Raw genomic sequence first — 20793 nt, forward strand, 5'->3', positions numbered from 1 at the left:
TATAAAAATCGAAGTTCGATTTTTATCTTATTCAGAATAATGTGACCACATATACTTGTGTGTGCATTTTTGGGAATAACATAGACCATAGTGCGTGAATTGACTAATTTATTTACAGCTATGTATAACTAATATATAGGAAATCATGGTATTAACGGTGTCATTAAGCTTAGTTTAATGCGTGCATTAGCATGGTTTAAGATAATTGTTCCTCAAAACCTTTTCAACATCATTTCTATGTTATTTGTGAATGATATTTTGTAAACAGGTAATTTGTTTAGAAATTATATAATTTATGTTATTTTTAATCCACCAAATCAAAATAGTACACAAAAAATAATCCTAACATAACCAATTCATGCAGAACTAACAACTATATTACTTATACATCATATCTAACACTATTCTTATACATCCTAACCAAACACCTTCTAAACGTTGCAATCCTTAGAGTGAACAAACATGTCCAGATTATATAGTCTTTCTTGGTGGATGCAGTATCATGTTCCTGCATTTTTTGAGATAATATGGGTGTATAAGCTAGTCCGATCGAGAAATAGAACTTACTAATCGTAAGACGGCATATTATTCATTAAGCAAGTGGTAGTTTTCATTTAGAAAGTGACAAACTGCAAGTTTCTTTTGTGATAGGTTATTTATTCAACTTTATTAGTGTATGTATATTCAAGTATTTATTTGATAAGTTATCATTGTTCAACTATCTATGTTATGGCATTTTGTTTGGATGTACAATTTGACAAATTTCATTCACTCTTTAAATAATTAAATTATGTTTATAAATATTTGCAATGTTATTCTCAAATGATGAACTACCTCTATTGAGTTCTCAAAAGTGGTTTTTATAAGATGTCCATTGACCTTAATTGCCTTCATATATATTATCCAAGTGCAAATGAAAATAAGTTGCACTTCGATCCATATTGTTGCATAATTATGTATTTAGTATCATTTAATACCTAATTTTGCTTCACTTAGTCTAAATTTGTTTATGAGTGAATTTCCTTTTCTACACTCTAGTTCGACCTTCACAACAATTTTATTTATTTAGCTTCCAACTTCAAAGCTTGATTTTGTTTGTTTTCTCTTTTAGAAATCTAGTACTATTGTTGACATTGAAGAAGTTCATTTTGAATTGCCATGATAGTATTGAAGATCTTTCTCAAACAACTTTTCAACCACTTGTGTGACAATATTCTAACCTATTTATTATGAAAATATTGACACACAAAAAAGTGAAAATATACAAGTATGAAAATTGACAAAAAAAAAAAAAAAGCACATTGAAGATTTTGAAAGGAATTACAAACTAGCCTTCCATATAATAACTACAAAAGAATGAAATTGAAGTTAATACAACCTATGATCTCCTATTTAAACTAAGATCTTGGGAAAACCAATAAGCTTGAGGGGCACTTTCTTTGTTGAATATAACACTTGAAGTAGCATCACCACAATCTTCAAACTTTGTTGAAGTAGAAAAACTTATCTCCTTTTCTTTATTATGACTTTTCAATCTTTTTTTACTATTGCTAGGTCCAATACTTAGTGTTAGCTCCACATTTGTTTCCTCATCACATCTATGAGTATTACTATTTTTCATCTTCTCATCCTCATAATTACTAGTTGAACTTCTTTCTTCCATTTCAATATTCAATCCTCTAATTGGTATTAATATTGTTTTTGAGTTCTCACCTGAGCAACTACCACTTGTTTCTCTTTGTTGATCATCTCCTAAACCATAAACATTAACACCATTAAACTCTATTTCTCTTCTAGGTTCATGCCAAGTAGACATGTTGTTGATCATGGATTTGTGTCTTGCATCCTCTATCTTTGACATCTCATTCTTCACATCCAGCATCAGTTTCCTTTGAAGATGGTATAGTTTGTGGAGCTCTTTTACCTATCAAAGTTTAAGTTATATGCACTGACAGTCAGTATTAGAGAATCATACTACTTCATTGACAATAATTGTAGGTAACTTCATATAATAAGTCATTAACTAAATGGCAACCTAAAAGAAAAAAACATGCTCGAACAAGTTGAATTACACATATAATGTAAAGATCATTTATACTATTTGTCAATATAGCAAAAAATAACTTTCGACGGTAATAAATATACATATTAACAAAGAGTGCTATAATTTTTACAAGCATTAGTTAATCGTCATTGAATCCAATGACTTTAAGAACACTTAATTATAAAAAGTGTTAATTGTATTGAAGTACGTATTAACAGCGATTATACTATTATCGCTAATTAAATATTGATAAAGATCATTAAGTATAAATCCATTTGTTTTTACTTGGTCAACTTTTCCTTTCTATAGATCCATGCGCAGTTAAGCTAATCATAAAAAAGTGAAATTAATTAGGTTGTCATTGACTAGACAAATTGTGAAGCATGTGATTTTGATCTGTCACAAACTGGATTACAATAATTAAATACTCAGACTACTTTCTATATATCCTTAATCTTAGGGGTACACTAATGGACCAATTAGGGAATGAATATAAAAATGAAGTACATCAATTTAAATAAATGCTCCCTCCACTTAATTTTGTTGGGCATAAATTCCTTATTAGGCTGTTTTAGAAAATGAAACATTTGTATATCATTTTAATAAGGCATAAATTTCTTTATTAGTCTGTTTCATTATATATCATGTTAATAAGAATATTTTACAACAATATAAATGTTATGTTAATGTTAGATCACAAGTTTCAATAGTCATACAAATATTATGACTTGTTTGACAAAACAAATTTTAAGATTCTTTCATTCTGATTTCTTAAACGTCAAGGTAAAATTAAACTGTATCAAATAAATTGAACGAGAAGTAAATGTATGCATAAATATCTGTATCAAATAAATTGAACGAGAAGTAAATGTATGCATAAATATGTGTACCTGTTGTTTGAAAATATCCTCATGCATCATCATTGTCCTCTTTATGGATTCTGTACTTCTCTTCAATTCAATAATTCTATCCATTTTGAATTTTGCCAATTTTGTATGAATTGTTTGGGAAATTACTAGCTATTGGATTTTTGGCATATAAGAGTCTTGTTGCCATTCCTGCAATATACAATATTATTCAAATTAAGAGAAATGAATGTCAATAAGAGTTTTGTTTCAAAAAGAGTATTTTGAAAATTACAAATGATATTAAGGGTAAAATAGTAATAAGACCATCGTACATCTTCATATATTATAGCGATATGAATATCAAGAGTATGAACCTTATTTGTATATGATGATGATGATGTTTTCCTTGTATCTCAAGCCACCACACCACCCATACTAAACTTGTTTATATGGAACACTTACTTATAGTAAGAGACTTTTAGAATGAGTGGAATCTTATATATCAATTCTATTTTCGATGAATAAAGTTATCTGATACAGGTTATTGATGAGAAGTGAAGAGTATATCACGAAATTAGCATGTCAGTTAAAGACCAGACACTACAATTACTATTTATTAAGGGGAAAAAAATCTAATTAGAAAATGTATGTAGTAGTAGAATATCTTAAATACTCCACTGGGCCGAATATTGTTCCACCATTGTCACTTCTAATTTTTTTTATCTTTTTTTTTTAATCATTGTAAATAATATTATTGTTTATTCCCATTTCCACATTTTTAATTTTAAAAAAATCCTTATTAGCTTGCCTTTGAAATTTATACCATATCAAGTGGTTCAAAGATTTATTACTTTATGTGGTAAACAATATGTATGTCTTTCAAAAGATCAAGTCAAAAATTGCTGCAAGAATCTCATCTAAAAATAACACCAATTAATTAGTATCCAATATAAAGTTAATCATCTTTTTTCCTAGTGCATACTTGGATGCCTTTTCTCGTATACTTGGTTGAATCTTATTTTATCTATTTGATGTTTGATATTTTCTTAATGTTCAATTAATTTTAAATTTATTAAAAATTTTTGGAGGTAATTAAGAGTTGGATACTAAAGAAGACATTATTGTCAAAATTAAAAATTGAAAATTTTAATTAAAAATGTAGAAATACTTCCCATCCGTCATACATTTAGATGGTGTTTTTGTCTTTTCCCTTAATTGGCATCAATCACGTTATAATAAATTTGAAATAATGGGGAAACTATTGATATAGAAACTAAAAAAAGCTTTTATTAGTCTTCAAAATAAAAGCATTGGATAAAACTTGTATATGACGCAAAAGATGCCAAAATATATCAAAAAAATAAAATTACACTCATACACTCATAGCCATCACATCCAAAGCTAAAATTCTTTGTTTTCTTTTTGTGCAATAATATCATCGATTCATATTTAAAAGATTTACAAGACTTTTCAAATTATTCAAAATGTATATTGAAAATAATAAAAAGAATACTAGATTCATGAGATGACAAACAAAAATGTAGAAATAATTGCATTGAGAAAACAAAAAAAGGAACAATATTTCATACCAATATATGAAGCTAAATGAGTATTACATATTCTCATTAATTTGTGGAAGAAATCAATTATTATATTAAATAAAAAAGAAGAAGAATTGAGTTACCTGAAATTTGAAGTGTGATAAGATCCAAGCAATTCTTTCATTGAAAGATGGATTGTTTTTAATTTTTGTTATCAATTGATGATTTGCACCTCTCCTTTTTGTTTTTGTGACGAAAAAAAATATGGAGAAAATTAGAGAAGTAAAGAAAGGGTGTGTATGTTGAACTTGAATGAAACAATAGATGATATTTTACATCTTAATTAGAATATCATCTTTTACACCTTTTTCTTGGAGAAACAACAAAGCAATCTTCCACTAATTAATTGATTAATTACATAAAAACGTTTAATTATTCATCTTGACAGCTGTATGTCTATTGTCCAATGTGTGTGAGAGAGGGAGGGAGATTTAATATAATAGAAAGAAAGTGTTACTACTCTCTTTTAATAAATATACACAAATTTGTTGGAAGAATACTAATAAATTAGGGAGGAAAGTTCACGTTCTGAGATTAGAAGATTCTGAGTTTTTAAAGTTTATGAGTCTGAAGATTCTGGGTTTTTAAATTTATTAAAAAATCAGTTAGTAATTGTAATGACAATTAATTAAAACAGTCCAAAGTAATGGTGGTAGGTGATGACACTTATGGATGGCTATCACTATAAGAAAATGCACTTAAAGCTACAAAATATGTTGTAGCTAAATCTAAGTTTTTTGTAGCTAACGCTTTAGTGATAAAATATATTTTCACAGCATTCGTGGCAAGATGTAGGGTGATTAAAAGTTAGCTACAAACTTTTATGTGGCTAAGGGACCAATACTTATAACTACTAAAAATTTGTGTTGTAACTATAATACCTAAATGTTAGGGACCAATACTTATAACTACTAAAAATTTGTGTTGTAACTATAATACCTAAATGTTCTTGTTACAGAAGATATACTTATAGCAAATATGTTTACACTTTTGCCATAATATATTAAATCTATAGAAATTTTTACGTGGTAGACACGATATATTTTTTTGTGACAAATGTCTTGATTTATTTGCTATGAAAAAAATTCAAATTTGTTGTTATTTTATATTTTTAATTTTGAGGCAATGATACTAGTATTTAGCTACAAATTAGATAATTTATAGCTATAGAATTAAAGTATTTGCACAAATATTTTTTCACAAAGCTAAGAATTCAAACTTTTGCCATGACACACAATTTGTAGCTATTCTTTTTTCAATGAAAAGTGAAAATATATCGCCTTATTTTTATAATTACATACAGATTTAGTCATAACTACGAATATCATTGCTAGAAAAATTATTGCTACAACCATTATTAATTACAAGAATTTTTAATGTAGCTAAAATTGGATCTCAATAATTTTATTACATTTCTGAGATTCTAAATAATTCTCAAGTTACATATAATTGCATTTTACAATTTGAGAATAATCATAATATACAATTCAGATAAGACGTCATTTTGTTTGAGTCCAAAGTAGCATAGTCTTCTCCTGTCTCTCCCTTAATCTTCAATGAAAAAATGGTCTGATAGACCCTTATTCTTGTATCAGATTGTAAAGTGAACTCATTTACTTATAACTTTGTCGAGTGAACACTTGTACTTAATGGAACACAAATTTTTTAACCCTTTTTCCATTTGGAGATGGTGCGTGTAATACACCCAAGTACGTGTTGGATTTTATTTGCCCTAAAATCCATAATGCAGTCTTAAAGGATTTGAGAGTTTTTGTTAGGGGGAGAATTTATGGTCACAAGCTTGATACGTTATTACTTGCGTGAACCTCCCATTTATTCCAAGTGAATTGGTTGAAGTTGTTTTCCTCTGTATTTTCTATTCTCATAGTTATAGTGGATTGCTCATCTATTTTGTGGACGTAGGTCGATTGACCGAACCACGTTAAATCTTTGTGTATTTTGATATATTTCTCGTTGTCTTCTTTACTCGTGGTCTTTCGAGATTTTTCTTGCTAGATTTCACATTTACATCTGTTTATTTTTTGTCCTAACAAGTGGTATCATAATCAAATTCAATGATGGAGTCAGGTTTAGTGGTTCGATAATCGATGATTGAACCAGGTTAGAAGGAGGAATGCATCTTGACGAGTGTAGTTTTAGCCGCAACCTTTGTGACAGTAATGAAGATTTTGTTGGAGAAATTATTTCGAAGAGGTTCTGTGTGTTGAGACATAAATTTTGCAAAAGAGGTTATGGAAAGGAGAAGCAAGTTGTTGAAGATTAAGTAAAGAAGGTGGACAAATTTATTTTGTCATAAATTCAGGCCAAGGGGATATTTGTTGGGTTTTATTTGCCCTAAATTTATTACCATAAATAGGTTTTCCTTTTAGGAAATGATTTTAGATTGACTAATCCTTTTGCTGATAGGAAAAAGTTTAGGACTCTATAAATAGAGGAATGTTCCTTCTAACTTAATCAACATTCACAATGTAGTCTTAAGGGCTTTGAGAGTTTTGGTTAGGGGGAGAATTTGTGGGTCACAAGCTTAATACGTTATCACTTGTATGATTCTCCCATGTAGTTTGAGTGAATTGGTTGAAGTTGTTTATCTCTGTATTTTGTACTCTCATATTTATAGTGGATTGCTCATCTCCTTTGTGGACGTAGGTCGATTGACTGAACCACGTTAAATCTTTGTGACTTTTGAAATATTTCTCATTGTCTTCTTACTCGTGGTCTTTCGAGTTTTGTTTTGCTAGCTTCCGCGTTTACACCTGCTTATTTTCGGTCCTAAAAAGTGGTATCAGAGCCAAATTCAATGATGGAGTCAGATTTAGTGGTTCGATAATCGATGATCTAACCAGGTCAGAAGGAGGTGTTCATCTTGACGGGTGTAGTTCTAGCCGCAACCTTTTTGACAGTAATGAAGATTTTGTTGGAGAAATTATTTCAGAGAGGTTCTCCGTGTTGAGACATAAATTTTGCAAAGGAGATTATGGAGAGGAGAAGAAAGTTGTTGAAGATTAAGTAAAAAAGGTGGACAAATTCATTTTGTCAGAAATTCAGGCCATGGGGGAGATTTGTTGAATTTTAGTTTTCTTAAATTCTTACCATAAATAGGTTTTCCTTTTAGTAAAAGGTTTTGGATTGATTAATCATTTTTCTAGTAGGAAAATGTCTAGGACTCTATAGATAGAGGAATGTTCCTTCTAACTTAATCAACATTCATAATGTAGTCTTACAGGATTTGAGAGTTTTGGTTAGGGGGAGAATTTATGGTTACAAACTTGATATGTTATCACTTGAAGTTGTTTCCCTTTGTATTTTGTACTCTCATATTTATAGTGGATTGCTCATCTCCTTTGTGGACGTAGGTCGATTGACCGAACCACGTTAAATATTTGTGTATTTTTATATATTTCTCGTTGTCTTCTTACTCGTGGTCTTTCGAAGTTTGCATTGCTAGCTTCCGCATTTACACCTGCTTATTTTCGATCCTAGTAGTGCGCATAGAATCCACATCATTTTTTAACTATAGGTGAGAAATTAAAAATTAAAAATCCAATAATAATTTTTAAAGAAGCTAATTTTTCTCACTAGTTGCACCAACTCCTTTCCATCTTTCATTCTTATCTGTAAACCCTAGTCGCCCCCAAAATCAAAACCCTCCTCACACTCCCATCCTTTTCCGTCTGCCTTAAGTACAAAACATACACCTGCTGCCAAAACAATTTGAGATTCAAGAATTCTTACAAAATCGTGGTGAATAGTGATACGCTCAAACTTACTTCTCAAATGAGAAGTAAAGCGGTCGTGTCAAGTAAATAACCCAACTAGTGAGGTTGGGATTGTTCCCACGAGGAAAATAGTCTAGACTTAACTTCAACTTGTTATTACTATTGTTCGGTTGATGACTTCCTTAGAAAGTAAAAGCATAAAATGGGGGTTTGTATTTCCTAATGACCAAAAATAACTAACAATCTTGAAAGAGACACTTAACAGCTTTTAATGTTGAGTTTTAATCAAGTAATCAAAGTAACTAGGGTTTACGTGTTCCCCACAGGTTCGTAACTTGATAATTCTAACTATAACAATTCTTTCCTAGTATCTTGCATGCAAAGTGATAAGTTATGTATTTCTAAATCCTTGGTCCGACATCTAGAAAATCTCACTCCGCACCTTGGTCCGGCTACGTGTGTTGCTTTCCTAACCCTTATCCTTACCTCATATTAAGCATCGTATTCGATATTTGACTAAGTTATTACCTCGTACCAATCAATACTAGCCTATTAGATAGTATACACTAAATCTATGTTAATAATTCTTTTGCTATTATCTACCTCCTTGGTCCGGCAAGTAGCATTAAGGCGAGTTCTAACGTTGATCATCCGTTAAAAAGACTTCTAAGTGAAAGAATTATTAATACATGCAAGACACGATTCTAGAATTGTTATTTTAGCTAGGGTTTATCTCATTATTTGCCTATGGTTCCCACAACCCTAGTTATGGAGTTTAGTTCCTCATAGCCATAAACACAATATTCAAATATGTTAAACAAGAATTCATGTACTTACTTCAATGAGAAAGAATAAAGTTCAAAAATTTTCTTGATTAATCACCAAAAATCACTTGTAAGAATCTTTAACAATCAAACACTCAAGACACAAAGTCTAACAATATGATGTTTAATCTCACAGAGTCTAACCTCAAAAACGAGGTTTTTCGAACTATTTATAAAAAAATAAAAACCTAATTAAACAAGGATTCTAATTACTGGAAATCTGCCAAAACGCGGCTGGGTCGACGGACCATCGTGGTCATGACGGACCGTCGTGGACTCCGTCGTCCCATACTTGGTGCAATCCTTCTGCTGCTTTCTTCATTCCCCTCGACGGCAAGTGTGACGGACCGTTATATGCACAACAGTCCAAAAGTTGAAGTATTTTGTAACGAAGACCCTCGACGGACCGTCGTGCCTGTGACGGTCCGTCACACTTGCCGTCGAGGGGAATGAAGAAAGCAGCAGAAGAATTGCACCCAAGTATGGGGCGACGGAGCCCACGACGGTCCGTCATGACCACGACGTTCCGTCGCATGGTCCGTCGACCCAGCCGCGTTTTGGCAGATTTCCAGTAATTAGAATCCTTGTTTAATTAGGTTTTTATTTTTTTATAAATAGTTCAAAAAACCTCGTTTTTGAGGTTAGACTCTTGGAGATTAAACATCATATTATTAGACTTTGTTTTTCTAAGCTTTTGATTGTTGGAGATTCTTACAAGTAACTCTTGTTGATTAATCAAGCAAATTTTCAGACTTTATTCTTTCTCATCAAAGTAAGTACATGACTTCTTGTTTAATATATTTGAATATTGTGATTATGGATATGAGGAACTAAACTCTATAACTAGGGTTGTTGGAACCATAGGCAAATAATGAGATAAACCCTAGCTAAAATAACAATTCTAGAATAGTGTCTTGCATGTATTAATAATTCTTTCGCTTAGAAGTCTTTTTAACGGATGATCAACGTTAGAACTCGCCTTAATGCTACTTGCCGGACCAAGGAGGTAGATAATAGGAAAAGAATTATTAACATAGATTTAGTGTATACTATCTAATAGGCTAGTATTGATTGGTACGAGGTAATAACTGAGTCAAATATCGAATATGATGCTTAATATGAGGTAAGGATAAGGGTTAGGAAAGCAACACACGTAGCCGGACCAAGGTGCGGAGTGAGATTTTCTAGATGCCGGACCAAGGATTTAGAAATACATAACTTATCACTTTGCATGCAAGATACTAGGAAATAATTGTTATAGCTAGAATTATCAAGTTATGAACCTGTGGGGAACACGTAAACCCTAGTTACTTTGATTACTTGATTAAAACTCAACATTAAAAGCTGTTAAGTGTCTCTGTCAAGTTCGTTAGTTATTTTTATTTTATTAGGAAGTACAAAACCCCCCTTTTATGCTTTTACTTTTTAAGAAAGTCATCAACCAAACAATAGTAAATACAAGTTGGGGTTAAGTCTAGACTATTTTCCTCGGGGGAACGATCCCAACCTCACCAGTTGGGTTATTTACTTGACGCGACCGCTTTACTTCTCATTTGAGAAGTAAGTTTGAGCGTATCAAAGACGGACCTCATGACGGCCCGTCATAGTCACGACGAGCCGTCATAGGTCCCGTCGTGTGGTACAGTTTCAATATTACTAACACATTTTTTTAAAGTTTTATGTCATATGATCTTGCCTGATTTGATTGCCACTACTCATACTAACATTTCCCCTTTACAGGTACTATCGACTATGGCACCCAAGCAAGACCGCACTTATGCACGCGGGCGATCTAAGTCTGTCGCCCCGTCTGCACGCTTGATCATCAGGTCTGATGATGAGCGTGACCCTGAATACATGCCCCCAGGCACCTCCGCTCCTTCCCGTGCTACACGTGCCCCAGAGCCACACCCAAGACGGTGGCGTCCGGCGTAGTCACTGCCTCCCAGTCTGATGAGGAGCGCACACTGACCGGCACACCCTCTGGGTCGGCCAAAAACGAGGAAGGAGCATCTGGCTCCTTGGGAGCATCCTGGTCCGAGGAAGCTTCAGGATCTGCTGAGGTTCCCGCACCCGCCACTGCTGCAGCGTCGGCCTCGTCTGATGAGGCTGACAGTTCAGACTCCACATCCGGCGCACCAGCCCCGGTCCCCACCCCAGCCTCTGACCAGCCAAACCGGTGGTGCGTTGAAGGCCAGTTTCAGGTTTACTCCGACGCGAAGTTCTTAACCGATAAAGGAGTAATGACTCAAACACTCACCCTGGAGCGGCGGGTACTTACAGGGAGTCTCCCCTCGATGCCGGAGATCCACAACATATTCACCAGGCATCGCCTAGAGTGGACAGCCCGTCCCTTAGGACGATATAGTGAGGAGATGGTCCGAGAGTTCTACGTGTCCTACGTAGCGACTCTCCGATCACAGATCGACAGGCGGGCTGCTCCGGCGAAACAGGCCCCATTGGAGCAGGTTCTAGTCCGGGGCGTGCAGGTTGACATTTCCCTGCCCGCCATCCGCCGGTTCCTATACGGCGAGAGTGCAGATGCTACTCGGACCCCCATCACTACCGAGTTTGACTACCGCTGGCAGGTAGTGAAGGATGGACAGTTCCTGCGAGAGCCAGCACTAAGGGAGACCACCAAGCGGTGGATGGCCCTACACTTATCAGTCGACGGAGAGGGTGCAGATTGGGTCACCGAGCCGAAGGGGGCCATCAAGAAGGCCAACCTCATGTTCGTCGCCAAGTTCTTATGGTTGCTCGTGCGTCACTGCCTTTCCCCCACAGCTGCTGATAACATAGTCACCTGGGATCGAGCAGTGCTGATGGCGGCGAGGATAGCCGGCTTCGAGGTGGACTATGCATGGCTTCTCCAGACAGTCATGCACGAGAGGGAATTTAAGGTCACCACCACCTACCCCTTTCCGTGCATGATCTTTGCCCTTTGAAGGTCTGCAGGTGTGCCCGTATGACACATAGATCAGTTGAGGACCCCGCCGAGTACCATTGACGTTCGCCTCATCAGAGACGAGGCCAATGAGTTGGCCCCATGTCGAGGGCCCCGTCCAGAGCTGCCACCACTATCTGATGACCTTGCGGATATGGTGGCCCAGGCTCGCACAGCTACACAGCCATCCACGGACACTACCCCGGTCGAGTCTATCCCGGGTAGCAGCACAGCCCCTCTACCGACACCGGCCCCGCTTGCCCGAGTTCAAAAACTGGAGGCACAAATGGCCACTCTTCTGCATCATATCCAGCCATGGATGCAGAAGTCTATTGCTGAGTCTGAGGCGCGTATGGAGAGGCAGACGCAGCGGAAGATTGCTGAGGTTAACCAGTGCCTCGATGCCTTTGAATTGAGAGTATTAGCTCGACCAGCCCCTCCGGTAGATGTGTCGACTCTCCAGGCTGCAGTCGCCAGTCTTCGTGCAGACATCGACACGATCCTAGCGACAAGAGTGTCAGAGTCTGTCGAGCCTGCTGAGGATACGGTATTGGCGGCTCTGTTTTCTACTCCAGACGTTCCCCCATCTTCCTCGAGAGAGAGTGCCAAGAGGCGGAGGGGTTGATCAGAGGATGAGGCGCGAGCAAGAAAGAAGGAGCGCCGAGAGATGGAGGCCGCGAGGAGAGCCTCACTTGCTGAGGCGGAGGCCCACCAGATCAGAGCATCACAGATAGCGGCTGGGGCGTCTAGCTCCCGCACTGTAGAGACAGCAGGAGGCACTACTGAGGGTGCAGTTGTTGCTGAGGACATCACTGAGGGTGTCCAGATTGCAGAGGATGTGGGTTCTGGGAACCAGACCCACCAGCTTGTTGATCGACGGCGCTATGCGCCACAGGTTTGCTTCACCTACCCCTCTAATCTTTAGATTTTTTTATGCATTGGGGACAATTGCATGCTTTTTTGTTGGGGGTGGGGTAACTGGAAAGTGAGTGTTAGGGTGAAGTCTAAGTAGCCCAACTCACTATCCTCTTTTGGGGTTTTCTCGCCTGTGTTCTTTTTCCCCAAAAGACTGATTACTTTTTCTGTTGAACCGGCACGTTATATCTTTTGTACATAGTTTAACTCTGAAGCATGATGGCTGAAATGATATCCCGATAAAACTGGAAAAGGTTGCATGAAAAGGCGTAGTAACTGATAATTATGTGGATCTAAACACGAAATAGAGTTACACCATTGCACCACCCTAAACCTTCAAGTCGAACTAGGTGTCTGATAATCTGGTATAGCGATGAGATGTCAAGTGAGTGTGAGGAAAGTTGAATAGTCCACTACTGATACTGAGCTAGAACTTGCCTGGTTAGTCCTGCTAAAAGTAAGTTGTAACATACAATTTGGAAAGGATCATAGGCCCTTATTCAATATAGCCCATTTCTAGCCTAAATAAAAGAAACCAAATGAAAGTTATCCTTCGTTGATCCAAAGAATTTGAGCTTAAAATTAGACCTTTCTTTTTCACCCCAACTAATCTTTTCTGGGAACAATATGTTGGCCCTGGTCCCTCCTTGGACATGTGCACCTCAACTTATGCCAAAAGCATAAGTTTAGGGTGGCTAATGTATAAACTACCTTCGTTATGGCCCTGACCCGATTTTGGGTATTGTGTACCTTGACTCATGGCAAAGCCATGAGTTGAGGGTGGTTGTTTTGAGGAATGCTCTGGAAAGTGGGGTTGAAAGAACAAAGGGAGAGAAAGAACAAAAGTAAAGTGACTCAAGAACTCATTGAAAAAAAAAAGAGGGAAATATTCAAGAATTATAAACAAGAAAAGAAACGAGTCACTTACACAAATGAAGAAAGAAGGGAAACAGCAAGGTGAAAGAATAGGAGAAGCTGGGCGAGATAAATTGATATAGAGCGGAAGGTTTAGCCGACATGTCAAGGAGGGCAAAAAGTCACTAAAGTATACCTAAATATACCTTACCTGACTCCGAGCCTACGTTACAAGCTAACAAAGTCCTATCGTGATCCTAAGGGTTGTATAGCGAACTTAAGGCAGTGAAAATAAGGGCAAGCTTATGGCAATAGGTATGAATGAGTGTGACTTTGTTCTGAGAGCGAGTGTTGAAATGTAATCCTTATACTCAAACTGAAATCATTGTGTGAAAAATGAGGATTTTGTTCTAAAGCGAGGACACTAGTTGCAATACCGAAATTGTTAGCACCTCGGTGAGCAATTGAAAAGGATAGGCGTTAGTGCATGGTGAGTCTGTGTCATGTTCGAATCCCACAAAAGTCAAGTCTAATAGTGATAGCATGCATAGATTTGATGGGATTAGTCGGGATTGATAGCCAAATGATTGCAAAGGATAAAACATGGATACTATTGTACAAAGATTGTGTAGTGAGTCATAGTGCGTCGCTTGAGGACAAACAACGAATTTAAGTTGAGGGTGTTGATATATCGTGGTTTCACGGTATAATTAATACTTTTTCCTTAAGTTTAGTGTGTCCGAAAGCCCTTTTTGTGCTAATTTTGATATAAGTTTTTCTTTGTTTTGCAGGAAATCTGTCTAAAGCTGAATGCGGAGATTTTGAGCGAAAAATGCAGAAGAGACCACCTACGGAGCTTATGACGGTCCGTCGTGCTTGTGACGGTCCGTAGGTGGCAGCGTAGAGAAGCTGCTGAAGAAAGATGGGGAAGTCTGACCAAGTGTGGGATTACGAAGCTTGTGACGGTCCGTCATGGATATGACGGTTCGTCCTGCAGGTTCGTCGCGAAGATCAGAGAAGTGATCCAGTACCCAAATTTCAAAAGTTGAAGTATTTTGTAACGAAGACCCTCGACGGACCGTCGTGCCTGTGACGGTCCATCACACTTGCCGTCGAGGGGAATGAAGAAAGCAGCAGAAGAATTGCACCCAAGTATGGGGCGACGGAGCCCACGACGGTCCGTCATGACCACGACGTTCCATCGCGTGGTCCGTCGACCCAGCCGCATTTTGGCAGATTTCCAGTAATTAGAATCCTTGTTTAATTAGGTTTTTATTTTTTTATAAATAGTTCGAAAAACCTCGTTTTTGAGGTTAGACTCTTGGAGATTAAACATCATATTATTAGACTTTGTTTTTCTAAGCTTTTGATTGTTGGAGATTCTTACAAGTAACTCTTGTTGATTAATCAAGCAAATTTTCAGACTTTATTCTTTCTCATCAAAGTAAGTACATGACTTCTTGTTTAATATATTTGAATATTGTGATTATGGATATGAGGAACTAAACTCTATAACTAGGGTTGTGGGAACCATAGGCAAATAATGAGATAAACCCTAGCTAAAATAACAATTCTAGAATAGTGTCTTGCATGTATTAATAATTCTTTCACTTAGAAGTCTTTTTAACGGATGATCAACGTTAGAACTCGCCTTAATGCTACTTGCCGGACCAAGGAGGTAGATAATAGGAAAAGAATTATTAACATAGATTTAGTGTATACTATCTAATAGGCTAGTATTGATTGGTACGAGGTAATAACTGAGTCAAATATCGAATATAATGCTTAATATGAGGTAAGGATAAGGGTTAGGAAAGCAACACACGTAGCCGGACCAAGGTGCGGAGTGAGATTTTCTAGATGCCGGACCAAGGATTTAGAAATACATAACTTATCACTTTGCATGCAAGATACTAGGAAAGAATTGTTATAGCTAGAATTATCAAGTTATGAACCTGTGGGGAACACGTAAACCCTAGTTACTTTGATTACTTGATTAAAACTCAACATTAAAAGCTATTAAGTGTCTCTGTCAAGTTCGTTAGTTATTTTTATTTTATTAGGAAGTACAAAACCCCCCTTTTATGCTTTTACTTTTTAAGAAAGTCATCAACCAAACAATAGTAAATACAAGTTGGGGTTAAGTCTAGACTATTTTCCTCGGGGGAACGATCCCAACCTCACTAGTTGGGTTATTTACTTGACGCGACCGCTTTACTTCTCATTTGAGAAGTAAGTTTGAGCGTATCATGTGCCTGCAAATTTAAAACCCATTTATAGAGAAAAAAATGCTACCATTATTAAAAAGACGATAAGTATTGGGTTGCCTCCCAACAAGCGCTTGATTTAATGTCGCGGCACGACTGGGGCCACTTGATTACTCAGACTTCATCAAGATGGTATGCCTCGATCACTTCATTCGCCGATTCAGCATGCCCGAGAGAGATTTTTATGCGTTGTCCATTCACCTTGAACCGCACACCCTCCTTCGTTTCCAACTCAACAGCTCCATGAGGGAATAATTGGTAACCATGTAAGGACCAGTCCATTTGGACTTGAGTTTGCCTGGAAACAAGCGCAATCTGGAATTGAATAGAAGCACTAAATCCCCGACCATAAACTCTCGTTTTTCAATTTTGTTGTCATGATACTTCTTCATCTTTTCTTTATATAGGGCTGAGCTTTCATAGGCTTTCAAGAGAAATTCATCAAGTTCATTCAACCCATTTAACCGTTGCTCTGCAGCTTCGCTCCAATCCAATTTTAACTTCTTCATAGCCCACATGGCTTTATGCTCTAACTCAACCAGAAGATGACAAGTTTTCCCACATACAAGTTAGTATGGAGACATACCTATGGGAGTCTTATAAGCTGCCGGTAGGCCCAAAGAGCATCATCAAGCCTCCTTGACCAATCTGTTCTACTAGCATTCACTGTTTTGGACAATATCTGTTTGATCTCCCGATTCGATACCTCAACTTGCCCACTAGTTTGGGGGTGGTAAGGAGTGGCCACATTATGGCGAACACCGTATTTCTCCAATAACCCCTTGAACAATCTGTTGCAGAAGTGGGAGCCCCCATCACTAATAATGGCCCTTGGAGTGCCAAAACGGGAGAATATATTCTTTTTCAAGAATGCAGTGACACTCTTCCTTCATTGTTTGTGAGGGCTATGGCTTCGACCTATTTAGATACATAATCAACTGCTACAAGAATGTACTTCATCCCATGAGAACTCACGAAAGGGCCCATAAAGTCAATACCCCACACATTAAATAACTCAATCACAAGAATGGGGTTTAGAGGGAGCTCTTGCTTTCTTGAAATACCACCATCTCGTTGACATTTGTCACATGATTTAGCAAACCCATGAGCATCTTGATGAAGAGTTGGCCAATAGTAACCACATTGCAATATCTTGTGAGCGGTTCGGATACCACTGTGATGTCCGCCAACAGGTGAAGAATGGCATGCCTCCAATACACTCAACATTTCACATTCTGGCACACAACGCCGAATAAGCCCGTCGACACAACTCCTATACAAGTATGGTTCATCCCAAAAGAACTTCTTCACATCGTACATGAACTTTTTCCTTTGATGAAAGGACAAGTCTGATGGAACAATATCACTAGCCAGATAGTTCGCAAAATCTGCGAACCATGGAATCAAGTCTTGTGAAGCAGCCAATACATGTTCATCGGGCAAAGTATCATCAATGTCAGTCTTATCCCCTAAATCTCTCATAGCTTCATCCTCTAGACGAGACAAATGATCAGCAACTTGATTTTCAGTCCCTTTTCTATCCAGCACTTCAAAGTCAAATTCTTGCAGCAGTAATACCCAACGAATTAGCCTTGGTTTCGCATCCTTTTTCGCCATCAAATATCTCAATGCTGAATGGTCAGTATGCACTATAACTCTAGTACCTAGCAAATAGGAGCGAAATTTCTCAAAAGCAAAGACTACTGCGAGGAGTTCTTGCTCCGTCACTGTGTAGTTCTTCTGGGCTTCATTTAGGGCTTTACTAGCATAGTAAATTGGGTGAAGGATTTTGTTTCTTCTCTGTCCCAATACTACACCAAGAGCCACCCCACTAGCATCGCACATTACCTCAAATGGACTGTTCCAATCCGGAGAAATAATGATAGGCGGAGACACTAACTTTTCTTTTATCTCACCGAATGCTTTAAGACAGGATTCATCAAAACAAAATTTACATTCTTTCTCCAGCAATTTGCACAATGGGTGTGCAATCTTTGAAAAGTCTTTGATGAATCTCCGATAAAAACCTGCATGCCCAAGAAAGCTTCTCACACCTTTCACAGAGATCGGCGGGGGAAGTCTCTCTATTACCTCAACTTTAGCTCGATCAACCTCTATGCCCTTTTCTGAAATGCGATGACCCAACACAATAACCTCTTTCACCATGAAATGACACTTTTCCCAGTTTAGTACCAAATTGCAGTCTTCACATCTCTTAAGGACCTCAGACAAATTGGTCAAACACCGCTCGAATGAATCACAAACCACAGAGAAATCATTCATAAAAACCTCTATAGTATCCTCTACCATGTCAAAAAATATTGACATCATACATCTCTGAAAGGTTGCGGGTGCATTGCACAACCCAAACGACATTATTCTGAATGCAAAAGTCCCATATGGACAAGTGAAAGTGGTTTTCTCTTGATCTTCTGGTGCAATAGAAATCTGATTATACCCCGAATACCCATCAAGAAAACAATACCACCCTTTTCCGGCAAGTCTATCCAACATATGATCCATGAATGGCATAGGAAAATGGTCTTTTTCAGTCCATGAGTTCAGTTTACGGTAATCCATACACACCCTTCATCCAGTAACCGGTCTCATTGGAACAAGTTCATTATTTTCGTTGGGGACCATAGTCATTCCCCCCTTTTTAGGTACACACTGAACCGGGCATACCCAACTACTATCAGCGATTGGATAGATTACTTCAGCATCCAACCACTTGATAATTTCCTTCTTCACAACCTCTTGCATAGGAGGATTCAAGCGTCTCTGGTGCTCAATACTCGGCTTATGATCAGGCATGAGTTGGATTTTATGAGAACAAATACCAGGAGGGATCCCAATAATGTCCGCAATGGTCCACCCAATAGCTCTTTTGAACCTTTTTAGTACCTTCACCAAACTCTGAACCTGTTGTTCATCCAGGTCTGATCCAATGATTACCGGCAAAGTGTCACCATTTCCTAAGAATTCATACCTAAGATGAGGTGGGAGAGCTTTTAATTCAACTTTTCGAGCTTTCTCTATAGATGGTTTCGCGGGTGGGGACTCGCGATTCTTCATATCAAGCTCAAATTTCTTCGGTTTAAACCGAACATCACCTCGGTCAAGAGCCGCGACTAGTGACTCATACTCTTCAATGCAATCGCTATCAAAGTTCATTATCACTGTCGCTAATGCTTCGACACCTAGACGTTCTTCTATTTGTGTCTCAAATGTCTCACCCATGTTGTAGGATATAGCAGATGCCGATTGGAGTTCACCACTCTGCTTCATGGACTTACAAATATTAAAGGTCACTTCCTCATTGTTCAACCGAAATTTCATCTGCCCCTTTTCCATGTCTACTAAGGCTCTTCTCGTAGCTAGGAATGGCCTCCCAAGGATAATAGACACTTCAAAATCAACCTCACAATCAAGAATAACAAAATCGGCTGGAAAGATGAATGACTCCGTTTTACTAGCACATCATGAAGTATCCCTATGGGCCGTTTTACTGTTCGATCAGCCATCAGTAGCCGCATCGTAGTGGGCTTTGGGTCACCCAAACCCAACTTCTTGTAAATCGAGAGGGGCATGAGATTTATGCTTGCCCCCATATCACATAATGCTTTCGCAAAATGTAATAGCCCGATTGTACAAGGAATAGTGAAAGCACCCGGATCTTCTTTCTTTTAGACCAGAGATCTTGTAGCAATAGCACTACAATGTTGCATTCTATCATCATCCTCAAAAGTAACCGATCTTTTCTTTGTTACCAAATCTTTCATAAACTTGGCGTGACCGGGCATTTGTTCTAAAGCTTCTACCAAAGGGACATTGATAGAAAGTTGCTTCAACATTGTTATAAAACGTCGATATTTGCCATCCTCAGTCTTTTTCACTAATCTTTGAGGAAATGGGGGTGGTGGCCTAGGCATGGGAGTTACCTTTTTAGGCACTTCAGTATCTTCTGCAATGTTATCCTCTAAATTAGCATCAACATTTACCACTTTATCAGTGTCTTTTGTCACCTCATTCTCATTAGATGGCATAGGTGGGTCAATGGTTTGCTTGACACCGCGAGTAGTAATTGTCATACAATGTCCATTATTTTTCGGATTTTGGACAGTGTTGCTAGGAAGAGTTCCTGGTTGCCGTGTGTTCACAGTTGCAGATAATTGGGCCAATTGTAACTCAAGTTGCTTAATCGATATTGCATGTGTATCAACTTTTTGCCCAATACCCTCTAAATCATTCCTCAACTCTTTATTGTGCTCATCACTAGCATCGAACCTCCTCATCATTTTATGCAACATATCCTCAACTCGCGACATACTACCTCCACCATACCTAGGAGTAACTTCACGATTTTGAGGAGGAACATAGGGTCCATTCCTGTCGTTTCTATTACCATAGTTACCCCTGTTGAAGTTGTTGTCGCGATTGTAGTTTCCATCTCGGACATAATGACCCTCACGATTGTAGTTACCATAGTTCCGACCTTGGCGCCAATTCTCCTGATTAGAGCCTTGGTCACTTGGTCGGAAACCCCCCATCTGTTCATTTACTGCATAGGAATCCTCCTCATAATAACACTCATCGATTGGAGGTGGTGGTTTAGCCAAGTAATTGACTGCATTTATCTTTTTTGCACCCCCAGTGACATGTTTTAGTACCAACCCAAGCTCAGTTCTCATCTGAGCCATTTCTTCACGAATATCATCTGTGGCTGGGTTGTGAGTGGACTGCACTGCGAAAGTGTTT

At 37.7% G+C, this 20793-nt stretch overlaps 1 non-coding gene across 1 annotated transcript; it reads right to left on the reverse strand.

Annotated features, from left to right (window-relative positions):
* Positions 1-1200: 1200 nt before the first annotated feature.
* On the reverse strand, positions 1201-4968 carry LOC104648195 (uncharacterized). The gene is made up of 3 exons (XR_011210594.1): positions 4577-4968; positions 2935-3102; positions 1201-1924 (listed from the first exon to the last, which is right to left on the reverse strand). It is a non-coding gene; the product is annotated as an uncharacterized protein (transcript).
* Positions 4969-20793: the final 15825 nt, after the last annotated feature.

Source organism: Solanum lycopersicum, chromosome 7 (assembly GCF_036512215.1).
Source record: "Solanum lycopersicum chromosome 7, SLM_r2.1".
NCBI lineage: Eukaryota > Viridiplantae > Streptophyta > Magnoliopsida > Solanales > Solanaceae > Solanum > Solanum lycopersicum.